The sequence below is a fragment of the Leuciscus leuciscus genome, assembly GCF_965113295.1.
Source record: "Leuciscus leuciscus genome assembly, chromosome: 5".
In the NCBI taxonomy this organism is placed as follows: domain Eukaryota; kingdom Metazoa; phylum Chordata; class Actinopteri; order Cypriniformes; family Leuciscidae; genus Leuciscus; species Leuciscus leuciscus.
Window position 1 is genome coordinate 49,689,600 of NC_138729.1, and position 12,898 is coordinate 49,702,497.

Sequence of the window (12,898 nt, forward strand, 5' to 3'; positions counted from 1 at the left end):
CATCTGATTTTGGATTAAAAACAGAATTTACTATATTGAATAAAATTTGCAGCTTACTACTATTATTTGTAATTACTTCTGCAAAGTAATTCCTCTTAGCCATCTGTACGGTATTCTGATAGTTTATCTTGAGACTCCCGTAGCATTTGAAAAGATACCTGTAACTTATCTTTTTTCCATTTTCGTTCAAATTTTCTACAGGTTATCCTCAACCCACGAGTCACATCATTCAGCCAGGGCTCAGATCTAAATGTGCACTTTTTGACATGAAGTGGGGCTACTGAGTCCAAGAGGGATAAACAAACAGAATATAGCACCTCAAGTGAGGAGTCCACATTAAGAGAAAAACTATCCATAAAATAAAAAGGGTTAATTTTAAAAAATTGATCTTTAAATTGCTCTATTGCTCCAGCATTTAAAGCCCGTCGTAGTTGGCTTTGAGCTCTAGGTTTTTCAACTTTACGTGGTGTCAACATCTTAAAAAGAATTGACTTATGGTCAGAGAAAGCTTGATCTGATATTTCAACATCAGCAATAGATAAACCATAAGTCAAAACTAGGTCTAAAATATGACCTTGAGCATGAGTGGGTTTGTGCACGTGTTGTATAAGATTGAAAGAATCGATTACATTCAAAAAATCTCTTACCAGTGGCTTTGTAGGACAACACACATGTATGTTAAAATCACCCACTAGTAACAATTGATCATTTTTCAGTACAATTTCACTTAAAAAATCAGTAAACTCACAAATAAAATCCTTGTTGTATGCAGGCGGTCGATATATTACAGCACATGCAACTTGATTAGTCAGAAACAACTGCAGTTCAAAACTTAAAAAAGTGCCGGCAGATAATAGCTGACACGAGAAACTATTCTTAAAAATAGATGCCAGGCCTCCACCACGACTTGTGATGCGTGGAGTATTAAACTGAAGAAAGTTTTGACACATACCAACTGTTGACTTCATCAGTGCATTGGCACAGGGAGTCAATGGGGCTGGAATCATTAGGCGATAGGGCTAAGTAAATCTGTGTGTCGTCTGCATAGCTGTTGTAAGCAATTTGGTTCTTTCTCATTATTTGGCTCATTGGGAGCATATACAGGTTGAACAGGAGTGGCGCAAGAATTGAGCCTTGAGGGACTCCGCATGTCATGGATGTCCACTCAGACTTATGGTCTCCTATACTCACATAATAACCTCTCCCATCTAAGTATGACCTGAACCATTTTAGGACTATCCCAGAAAGCCCCACCCAGTTTTCCAGCCTGTCAAGAAGTATGTTATGATCGACAGTGTCAAATGCAGCACTGAGGTCGAGTAGTACCAGCACTGATAATTTGCCTGAATCAGTATTTAAGCGAATATCGTTTATTATCTTTATGAGCGCTGTCTCTGTTCTGTGGTGCGGTCGGAAACCATATTGAAAATTGTCAAAGTATCCATTCGAGCATAAGAATTTGTTCAGCTGATTGAAGACAACTTTTTCAATGATCTTGCCTATGAAAGGAAGATTTGAGATCGGTCTATAATTGCTTAATATGTTCTTATCCAGATTGCTCTTTTTCAGGAGGGGCTTGACAACTGCAGTTTTCAGGGAGTTTGGAAAACTCCCAGAGAGAAGTGAGGCATTTACCACTTCTAGAAGATATGCTTCTAAACTGTTTAACACACTTTTGAAAAAAGATGTGGGAAGTGTGTCAAGAGCGCAGGTTGATGTTTTAAGGTGCTGTACGGTTTCTTCCAAAATTTTGCCATCAATTTCTTTGAAATCAGACATAGTAACTACTTTCTCAGGTGGTCTGATCTGTTTGACCCCAGAGCAACTCAAGGATGTGCTGATCACCTTTCTGATATTATTGATTTTTCTCAGAGGAGAAAGAAGCAAACTCACTGCATTTGCTGTCTGAGAGCATTTCACTGGGAATCTGGCTTGGGGGGTTTGTCAGTCTCTCTACAGTAGCAAAAAGTTGTTTAAATTGCTGTTTATAATATTTGAGAAGAAAGTCTGTCTAGCTTTGCCTAGTTCCATATTGAAAGCATGAAGGCTGTCTTTGTAGATGTTATTGTCACGGGGTGACAAATAAGCCCGGGACTATCCCCGCTAGAGAAATGTCCCTGTTGAGATCTGGGAAACGAAATACCGTCCCAAAGCCTGGGTGAGTGCCTGTCGCTATGGTAACCGAGTGGCGGATTGACAGCAGGTGTGGGTAATTTGCGCTGAGCGTTTGAATGGGGCCACACTAGCTCATGAGAGTATAAAAAGTCAGAGGAAGAGAAAGTGAGGTTCGTGGTTCTTCCCCTGTTTGTGGTGTTCTTTCCCCGCTTGGATGTGACTTGTTCCTGTTGGGAAGTGTTCTCTGAAGCGTGTCGTTGAGGGCTTGTTGCGAGGAAAAGGAATGTCGTGTGTATGAGGAATTGAAGGCGGAAAGAGAGAGGGAAAGAGGAAAGCACATCGTCTGGATGGGAGAGTGAAGATAAGTAATTGATTATTGAATCTCCTATTGCACGCTTGATACTGAGATAGATGTGGGTTGAAGTGCTTGGAGTGTGCTGTATGAATAACACTGAGTGAAGTAAACTGATTCTCTGCCGTTCTTATCTCCTCTTCCGTTCGGATGGTAAAGCGAATCCAGTTCATGCCTATGAAGAAGTGTTTAGAACTTCCTTTCTCACACCGCCGATCCTTCGCTCTTTAGATCGAGACTCAGGGTGAGTGCTGGTCTTAATTACACTTTAACGAGTGGACTTGTGGTGTTCGAATTGACGTTCCTATTGGAGTGAAATTGCTGTGGGTGTGTGGAAGATTGCTTTTAACTGCCGTGCACTCGCCCAAGAGTCAGGCTGGTATATTGTACATCATCAGAGCTTGGAGAGATCGAGTATGCCCAACTGGGGAAAGGGTTTGAAAAGACAGTTGGTGTGAAGTCTCTGTTTTCCCCACGACACATGTGAGAACATTATGTTGCTGTATGAAGTTATGATTCTGTCTGCCCTAGAGAAAACCCAGCTCAGTCTGTGACTGAGTTCGCTACAGCCTCGAAGCCCACCTGTACGGTGTGAAGTCCCTGTCTTCTCCACGACACCTGTGAGAACATTATATTGCTGTGTGAAGTTATGATTCTGTCTGTTCTAGAGAAAGCCCAGCTCAGTCTGTGACTGTGAGTTCGCTACAGCCTTGAAGCCCACCTAGATGGTGTGAAGTTCCTGCCTTCTCCACGACACCTGTGAGAACATTATATTGCTGTGTGAAGTTATGATTCTGTCTGTTCTAGAGAAAGCCCAGCTCAGTCTGTGACTGTGTTCGCTACAGCCTTGAAGCCCACCTGTATGGTGTGAAGTTCCTGTCTTCCCCACGACACATGTGAGAAATACTATATTGCTGTGTGAAGTTATGATTCTGTCCGTCTTAGAGAAAGCCCAGTTCAGTCTGTGACTGTGAGTCCGCTACAGCCTTGAAGCCCACCTGTACGGCGTGAAGTTCTTGTCTTCCTTACGACACATGTGAGAAACACTAGACTGCTGTGTGAAGTTATGATTCTGTCTGCCCTAGAGAAAGCCCAGCTTAGTCTGTGACCGTGAGTTCGCTACAGCCCTGAAGTCACCGGTACGGTGTGAAGTCCCCGTCTTTCCTACGACATACGGGAAGTCTCGTACGGTGTTTACGGAGGACCTGCTGCAGTCCTACCTGTCCACTTCTTACCGTTGTAATTGCCCTTGGTGTAGAAGGAGTTCGGTCAACCTACTTACCGTAAGATACCTACCTGCACGTTATTGACTGCTGTGAACTGTTCCCCACGTGAAAGAGGAGAGGAAGCTTTGACCATCCGCTCATCGGAGAACTCACTTGTTTTCACCTCCTCCCATTGTGAATCTGATACCAGCGTGGAAGAAGGAGCTCGGTCAATCTACCTACCGTAAGATACTTACCTGCCCATCATCGACTGCCGTGAACCGTCGCCTACGCGAAAGAGGAGAGGAAGCTCTGACCATCCGCTCATCGGAGAACTCACCCGTTCATTACCTCTCACCGTGCACCTGTCCAATACTTACCTGTCCAGCACCCCTTGCTGGGAACCGCCGCCTGTGGGGAAGGGTGTGTCTGCTTGCCCCGCTTTGGATCCTCCCTGGACGAGGGAGAGGAGAAGACTTTTAGATTAGGATTATCAATTATTTTATTCTCAATAAAATTGTTACTTTTATTCTCTGTCTCTGGTCTCGTCTCTGGCACGCTCCTCAAAGTGTTCTTGGTCTAGGGGTGGGTGCAGCCTGGTTCGGCCCATCCCGACCTGTGACATTATAATGGACTACAAGTTTTGTCTTCCGCCACATGCGCTCTGCTTTTCTGCATTGTCTTTTCATATTTTGCACTGCTTTTGAGTTTCTCCAAGGTGCTTTTTGTCTGCCACTCTTCTTCCTTACTTTAACAGGAGCAATATCATCAATTACACTTTTAACTTTGAGTTAAAAGAATCAAGGAGAAAATCAACGGAGTCTGCAGATATGCTTGGTGTTAAGGATATAGCCTTCATGAATAGTACACTAGCATTCTCATTTAAGCATCTCTTCTTGACAGACACAGATCTAGCTTCAGTGGCAGGAGAGATCAATATATCAAAGAAAATACAGAAATGATCAGACAGTGCTATATCCTTAATAACAATTGATGAAATGTTTAGACCCTTACTGATAAATAACTGTCAACTATATGTTTTGGGCTTGGTCCACTGTTTTGGAAGCACAGCTCTATAAAATCTTATATAGTCCTGGCCTACATCTCTACACTGCAAGTCTGAAGGGCATCTAAACTGTTCATATTGATACAATAATAAATAATATGTCCTACTTCTCATGTAGTCTCATTAGCATATTGTAGCTGTACTGGACAGCAACAAATTGCAGCTACATCATTCTCTATTGACGAGGTTTGCCAAATCGGGTTACACAAAGAGCAAGTCGAAGAGCCCATATACTGTAGAAGAGCAAGTTTTTCACAGTCTATAGGACTGTCACTCCAGTTCAACCCCAAACTAAGTAATATGATACTGTCACTGTTAGGAATGGGTATCGTTAAGTATTTATCGATACTACTCCTCTTATTGATCTGGTACTTTAACGGTACTTAAAAAAAAAAAAAAAAAAAAAAAAGTTAGATGGAGACTACTGTATAGGCAATGTAGCCTAGGCCTATATTTATTTTTTATTACACTTTTTATTACACATTTACTCTACATTTGGACCTAATTTATTTCTAATTTGTGCAAACACTTAATATATGGGAGGTAAAATACAAGTATAGACCAAAATGTGAAGTTAATATTTTTAAAAATGATCTAGTAAATAAAGGATTAAGTCTCATACAAGTTTTGTTAATCAGGCTGTTGGTTAGATTTGGCTGTAGCTGTGGGACTGAGCCCAATTGAAAATTTAGAGCTGTAAAATAATGAACTAGAGCCACAGTCTGTTTTCTGCCACTTTCACCTTGTGTCCAGTGGGTCAACACCGGCTCGCACTGACGTGCACGTGGAAGCGTGCACACGTGTGCTCGTTCACGCTACTGTGTGCGCCGTTTTTCGGAAAAAGTCTACTCCACCCGAAACTCAAGTTTGGGTATTTGTGAATAAAGAACAGTGCGAGGCTCTGTTCAATATGAAGGCGTTACGACAGAGCCTTTTAGTGCTTATTTTAGCACCGGTGATAAGCGCGGCAACGCAGCGACCCCGTTCGCCCGACTTTACTCCACAGAATAAGCATATAAACTCTACACTCACTGTGGATCAGTCTTAGAACTTGCTGCTCTTCGCCTCTTTATCCGATGACTCGTCTGGTCGATCATTAGCGTCCATTTTGCAAAACTTCTTTTGCATAATCCACAACAACAGGCCTGTCTTCCACCTGCCCTGCGCCTATCGTCGCTTCTTTTAGATGTTTAAAGTTGTAAATAAGTCATTAACACTAGCTACAGCATCCGCGTAGACATTGTTTTGGTTTCCGAGAGAAGCACGTTAGAGCGAGGCTGCGTGTGAGATGCATTCAGGGACCGTAAGAAGTGCGGGAAAGGAGAGGTTTTTTTTTACAAATGCGCGGAAAATCGGGACAAATATATAACAGTCGAGTTCTCCTGCGGGTGGCAATAGTGGTGACAGGTAGGTTGAAGGGGACCGGTGTGTTATTCAAGTCAGATTAAAGTGCCTCCAACTGTAATTTGCAGCCTGATAAATAAATTTTGCCTGCGCCGGAGGCCGGACCTGCCCTCAAGCAGGAAATCCGGCCCCCCGCCGGAATACTTTAAGCCCTGAGGCAGTGTGCGTCCCCTTGCCCGCGTTATCTAAGCAAGGGTGATACACACTCGCCTTGTGTAGTTTGTCTGGGAGTGGAGCATGCACAGGCAGCGCTCGAGGGCGCTGTCTGCGCTAACTGTGAAACACTGCCCCTTGAGAACGCTCCGCTCCCGCCGGGCCATGTTTGACGAGACTGGTCAGGCTCGCGCTCCCCGTGGATCAGGTCAGCGTCTGCATTCATGGGGATCGCAAAGGGAGCTAGCGGATGATGTTGAGATGGCTTCGGCCCTTTCTCAACATTCTGAAGCTAGCTCCATGAGTTCCGTTCAGGGTGCGGAAGCTGCGTAGCGGCTTCTGCCGCCCTTGCAACGGAACCGATGCTCGAATTATTCGGTTCCGCGGAGCTGGATATTTTGGGCATCGAGGCAGGGGAATGTGAGAATCCCATGAGGCCACCGCCAGCTCCTCACACCTGCTGAGGCAGAAGGAGAGTGTTGCCTCTCGTGCTCCCCCTCAAAAGGCCCAGGCATCCTCAGGAACAAATACCCTCAGTCGAAGCCTTCCAAACCGAAAACAGATCTGAGGACTGTTATTCAGGCAAGGAAGGCTTTGGCTAAGAGGCCTTGACATGAGACTCAGGCCTCTGAGGGTGTCCCCCTCCGCGTGGGCTTTTTAAAACTTTGCTCCGCGGAGCCCTCAGGAAATCGATGTTGCTTCCCGCCGTCAAGTGCGCCTCGGGACGCATTGACTTCCAGCGAATGTATTACATACAGTGTTCCTATAAAATCTATGGCCCTGACACATTCGCTACCTCTCACGAGGCCTGTAGAAAAAAATTATTTGGTTAGTTCCTGCCAGAAAATTGCTTCAGGTCACCGAAGAAACAAATACAACACCTGAGGTCAGCCCTGAGAGACTGATCTCCCTAGTAGATTATTTAGACACCTGGAAGGGTCTTCAAAATATGTCTCAGTGGGTCCTGAATACAGTTGAGAAAGGATATAGAATCCAGTTCCAGTATAGACCACCTAGATTTAGTGGTGTTACTCACACGCTGGTATCTCCTGACCAGGATCAGGTGATGGAAGATGAAGTCCAGACCCTCTTAGCTAAGGGGGCCATAGAATATGTGCCCCGCCACCAGAGGGAGTCCGGGTTCTACAGCCGGTACTTCATAGTTCCATAAAAGGATGGTGGGCTGCGTCCCATTATAGATCTTAGGGTATTGAACAAATCTTTGAGGAGATTAAAGTTCAAAATGCTCACTATACCTATGATCGTTCAACAAATCAGATCCGAGGACTGGTTTGAAACGATAGATCTTAAGGATGCATATTTTCATATTTCCATCATCCCACATCATAGGAGGTTCCTTAGATTCACTTTTGGGGGAAGAGCTAATAGGGTTCTTCCTTTCGGCCTAGCCTTATCTCCTCGCAACTTCACTAAATGTATGGACATTGAGTGCTCTCGCACCCTTGCTCCATTGAGACTTCAGGGGGTCCGTATCTTAAATTATATAGATGACTGGCTCATTTTGGCTCTGTCGAAAGAACTGGCAATTCAACATCGAGATGTTGTTTTGCGTCATCTGAGGTGCTTGGGGTTGAGACTCAATGTGAAGAAAAGTTCCTTAACTCCTCTTCAGAGGACTACGTTCCTGGGAGTAGTGTGGGACTCAGTCATGATGCGGGCACAATTGTCTCCTGCTCGTATAAATACTATCTTAAACACAATGAAGAGTATTAGGTTAGGCCAGGCCATCACTGTCAAACACTTTCAAAGAGTTTTAGGCCTTATGGCTGCATTCTCCACAGCATTGCCTTTTGGTCTGCTCCATATGAGGGCCTTGCAGTGGTGGCTCAGGACCAAGGGGTTTTCTCCTCTGGGAAACCCCTTTCGCATGATCAGAGTTATGCGCAGATGCCTTCGTTCTCTCGTCATGTGAAAGAAACCACAGTGGTTCCTGTCTCAAGGCCCAGTTCTGGGAGCACCATGTCATTGAAAGACTTTGACTACGGATGCGTCCCTCACGGGCTGGGGTGCGGTTATGGAGGGCCGTTACACCCGAGGTACTTGGAAGGACCATCATCTCTCATGGCATATTAATCACTTGGAGATGTTGGCTGTATTTTTTGCCCTGAGGCACTTCCTTGTAGACCTCAGAGGCCATCATGTTCTTATTAGGACCGACAATATGTCGGTGGTCTCTTATATCAACCGCCAAGGAGGCTTGAGATCACGCCCTCTTTCTAGACTGGCGCATCAGATTCTTCTTTGGTCCCAGGATAAATTTATCTCTGTTAGATCCATTCCTGGGGTTGATAATGTGGGAGCAGACATCCTGTCGAGGCAGGGGCTGGGGCCCGGGGAATGGCGGCTCCACCCTGAAGTGGTTGAGCTTATATGGAGAGAGTTTGGCCGGGCGGAGGTTGTCCTATTTGCATCTCATGAGAACTCTCATTGCCCGCTCTGGTACTCTCTCTCACATCCAGCTCCTTTGGGCTTGGATGCCATGGTACAGATGTGGCCGAGGTCACGTCTGTACGCTTTTCCCCCGATCGCTCTGCTCCCTGGGGTTCTAGAAAGGTACGGTGTCTAGAGAGGTACAGTGTGAGATTACTCCTTGTAGCTCCGTACTGGCCGGCCCGAATTTGGTTCTCGGACCGTATTAGTCTCTTGGAGAGTCCTCCCTGGCAAATCCCTATTAGGAGAGATCTTCTTTCTCAGGCCGGTGGTACAATATTTCCTCCACGGCCGGAGTTATGGAGACTATGGGTCTGGCCCCTGAGGGGAACCAACCCATAAATAGGTTGCCCTTTCCACCGAGGTGGTCAGGTCATCCATTCTAGAACCCCACTCTACTAGGATCTAAATATTTAAAGTTAGGGACGGCATTGAACCCAGTTAACTACTGCCCACTGGCTTCAGTACTGGCGTTCCATCCTGTTCTCTAACGGGATCTCCCGTTCATGCTTAGGGCCTCTGTGGCGACCCCGGTGCCCTCCGCAAGCCTCTAAGGGTGTGCACGTAGGGACATTCCCACTAAAACTCCATGTTCCTGTAGATTGGAGGATGAATTCTGTCATCCAGCCTATTGGCATCAGGCTGATGGGTTATCCCTGGCACCCATCATGTCCTGTGGATGAGATATATGAGTATGAGAATCTATTGAGTCTGCTTCCTGCTCGTCTTACTCCCTGGAAGAGTGGTGGTGCTGCCCCCTCTTACTTGCTAGCGTGGGAGCCACTCTACATTATTTTTGCCCCGGTACTGAGGTGCCTGTAGGCAATATAATGATTCTTCAGGTATTCCATCCTCCAACGCATGTGTCGGATGGTCAAGGTCTTAGCCTTGGAGGTTCCTATGTTAGGCCTCAGGCTGGGAGGAGTCTATCCATCTAGTTATGTATCAAGGGTTAGGAGCTATTCCCCTTTATCAATTAGACAGTTGGTTATCTGCAGAAACCTCTCATTTCTAAAGTACGAGGTGCGCTTTTGCCTTCACCTCTCATCTAATACTTTCTACTGTCTGGGGTTCTCATCCATGGGGTCAGTTGAGCCTCCGGCTCCAGACCTCCCCTTCTTACACCAAATCTTATGGGTAGGGAACGAGACGCTGCATCCCTCGGCCACAATTTTCGCGCTCCTGAGAACGATTTGCTTTGACCAATCAGAAGCTAACATTTCCTGGTTCCTGTGACCCTTCCGGATCACCGTCACAATGCGACGTCATGAGTGACGCAATTACACTACACCAATTGAGTTTGGAATAATTCCATAGTTGACTTCAGACGCTTCATGCCGAAGGCATTCCCCCAAAGCGTTGAGTATCGATGCAGCGTCTCGTTCCCTACTCAGGGAACGAGGGTTACAATAGTAACCCGAGACGTTTTTAGTTTTTTCGATTTGTATATATTGCAATTCTGACTGTACATATGTTTGTTTGAAGTGCAGTAAAAAAAAAAAAAAAAAAAAAAAAGTAAATTATAAAAAAACAAAACTCTTGAACCTGAAACCTGAACTGAAAAAGAGCGCGTTATTTCCGAACGGACTGACTGACACCCGGACTATAACTTATGTGTTCAGAATCACCGCTCCTGCTCATGGCTGCTCTTGACGAATATAATTACTTTGAACCACAGTTGATCTCACAAATTACAATCCACTTCAAGAGTGTAGACTGAATTCAAATCTCCCGCTTGCCCTTGATACAGATCCAAACTTAATCGACAGATCAGCTAACTGTTGTTCGCGGGAGGCACTAAACAACGGAAAAGTAATGGCGGCTAATTTGAATCTGCTTCAGCGAGCGCACACACACACACACACACACACACACACACACACACACACACACACACACACACACACACACACACACACACACACACACACACACACACACACACACACACACACACACACACACACAAACAGAGTCACACAAACACACACACACAAAGCCCTGAATGTGCAGCAACGTATATTTGGAAAAATATTCATAAAATACATAAAATATACATGAAATTAAGGGAGAATAAGACAATGAAATGATGATCAAAATGAACATTTGTGATACAAGATTAAAAGACTTGTAGCAACAATGACATCTGCTTTTCACATTAAGTGAATCATGTGATGTCGAACACATCTTCTTTGTCCAATCAGCACTGGTTAATAATTCCCCACGGAATAATTCACCAGCGCCGGGGTGTCTGTCGCCCCCCCCAGTTCAGCGTGGACTCCCTGTGACTTTTACAGCCTCATGACACACACACACATACACACACACACACACACACACACACACAAACATCCGTGGTGTTTAACTTAACATTCTTTTAAATGTGTGTAACTCAGACTTGTATCTGAACTTCCTGTATGTATGTGTGATTAATGTTGTTTTGATCATATAGTTATGATCTTCGAGTGTTTGGATCTGAAATGTATTTTTGAAGAATGTTCTCCCAGTAGAATCGCATTCCGTAACCCGAGCTCATTGGCAGGTCATAAAATTTGACCACAGAGCTATCCAGCCCTGTGCATGAGATAACAGGGTCGCAACATTCCAACACACACACATACAAACACACTCTGGACTGTGAAACAGAAACCCCCTACAGAAAAGGACTTTTACCCATAAAGTCACTCTTAGAGGTACTAAATATATAAATTTGTGTGTTAAGAGGTGTGTGTAAACCATAGGAAAGCATATGTCCTATTTGTAACATTAATAGAACTGCTATTGCCTATACAAATGCATAATAATGTATCTTTGCATGGCTACAACGCCTAGATTCTATTTTTGATATCTCTGTAATCCTCTCCAGCTAACGGAGTTGAATTCCGATAGCAGAATTCAGTGATGCGCATTGTTTTATAAGTTCATATGTCTGGAGAAAATCCTCTCCAGTTAAAGTCAATCATGACTCATTCGAGTGGGCGTGTCTAACCGGACAAAGGAATCTTCCCGCTCGAAAAATCTCGACAGCTGATTCGTCCTACACGAAGGAGGGGACGGCACCTGGGACACTGATAAAAGTCCAAAACCTTCTCTCTTCTCTCTCTCTCATCCCTCTCTCAACTCATCCAACTTCTCTGGACCCTCTTCCTCGGCGCAGCGCTTCTCCAAAGGAACATCTGGAGGAGGCCCTGGCCTTCTCCATCGAGCGAGCACATGTTCGAGTCGTAGCTGCGTCCTTTGCAACAAAGACTGTAAACCTCTCCCATCCCGGGAGATGAACCTTATTTTCCGGTAACATTAAATTCAAGTGAGCCTTTACATCGTCTTGCGAAACGACCCAGAAGACGAAGCTAGACGCAAACCAGCTGGACACGGAATGTTTGTTTGCATTTTTACGTACGTTTATGTTTGTAGTTTATATAATCTCTAGTGTGTGCCATTTTATTAATAAACCCATTTATACTTTTAATTGTCTCTGTGTTTGAAAACCCACCTTATAAAGTCAATGAAATTAAAAAGATCTAAGCTACAAGCTCGATATTGACTACCTTGAGTAGTTTTAATTCATAAACTCAGAAAGTTTGATATTCGTGGCCAGAAGACAAAACTTTCTTGGAGTTTAAAAAGGGATACCCCCTTCTTAACTGTAATGATCAGACAGTACAGAACAAGGTAATCTCGATAATTGATAAAATAAATGTACATGCGACTTATGAATTATGACCATGAGTCATAAATATTAATATTTCCAAAATTCCCTATATTCTTGAGCTAATTCACATTTACCCCGAGTCGTTATTGTTACAGACTATACAATAAATAATAATTCAATACTGTATGTAGCCTACTGTATGTAAAAATACTATCATTTAACCTTAAAAAAAACTCAATTTAACCCCTGCATGCTTAATGATTTTCAAGGAAAACATGTTGAATGACTGCTGAATGATTTCTGCAGTTATACCTTCTTTTCTTTGTTTTCTAATTTCACAGAAAGAATTACACATAACTCTGTAAAAATACAGACAATTTTCTTTTTAAAAAACATAAAATTGATTTAAAACCAAAATACAAGCAATTGCCTGTAAATTGAATAGTGGACTTTTAAAGGGATACTCCACTTTAAAATATTTAGATATTTAGATATTTAAA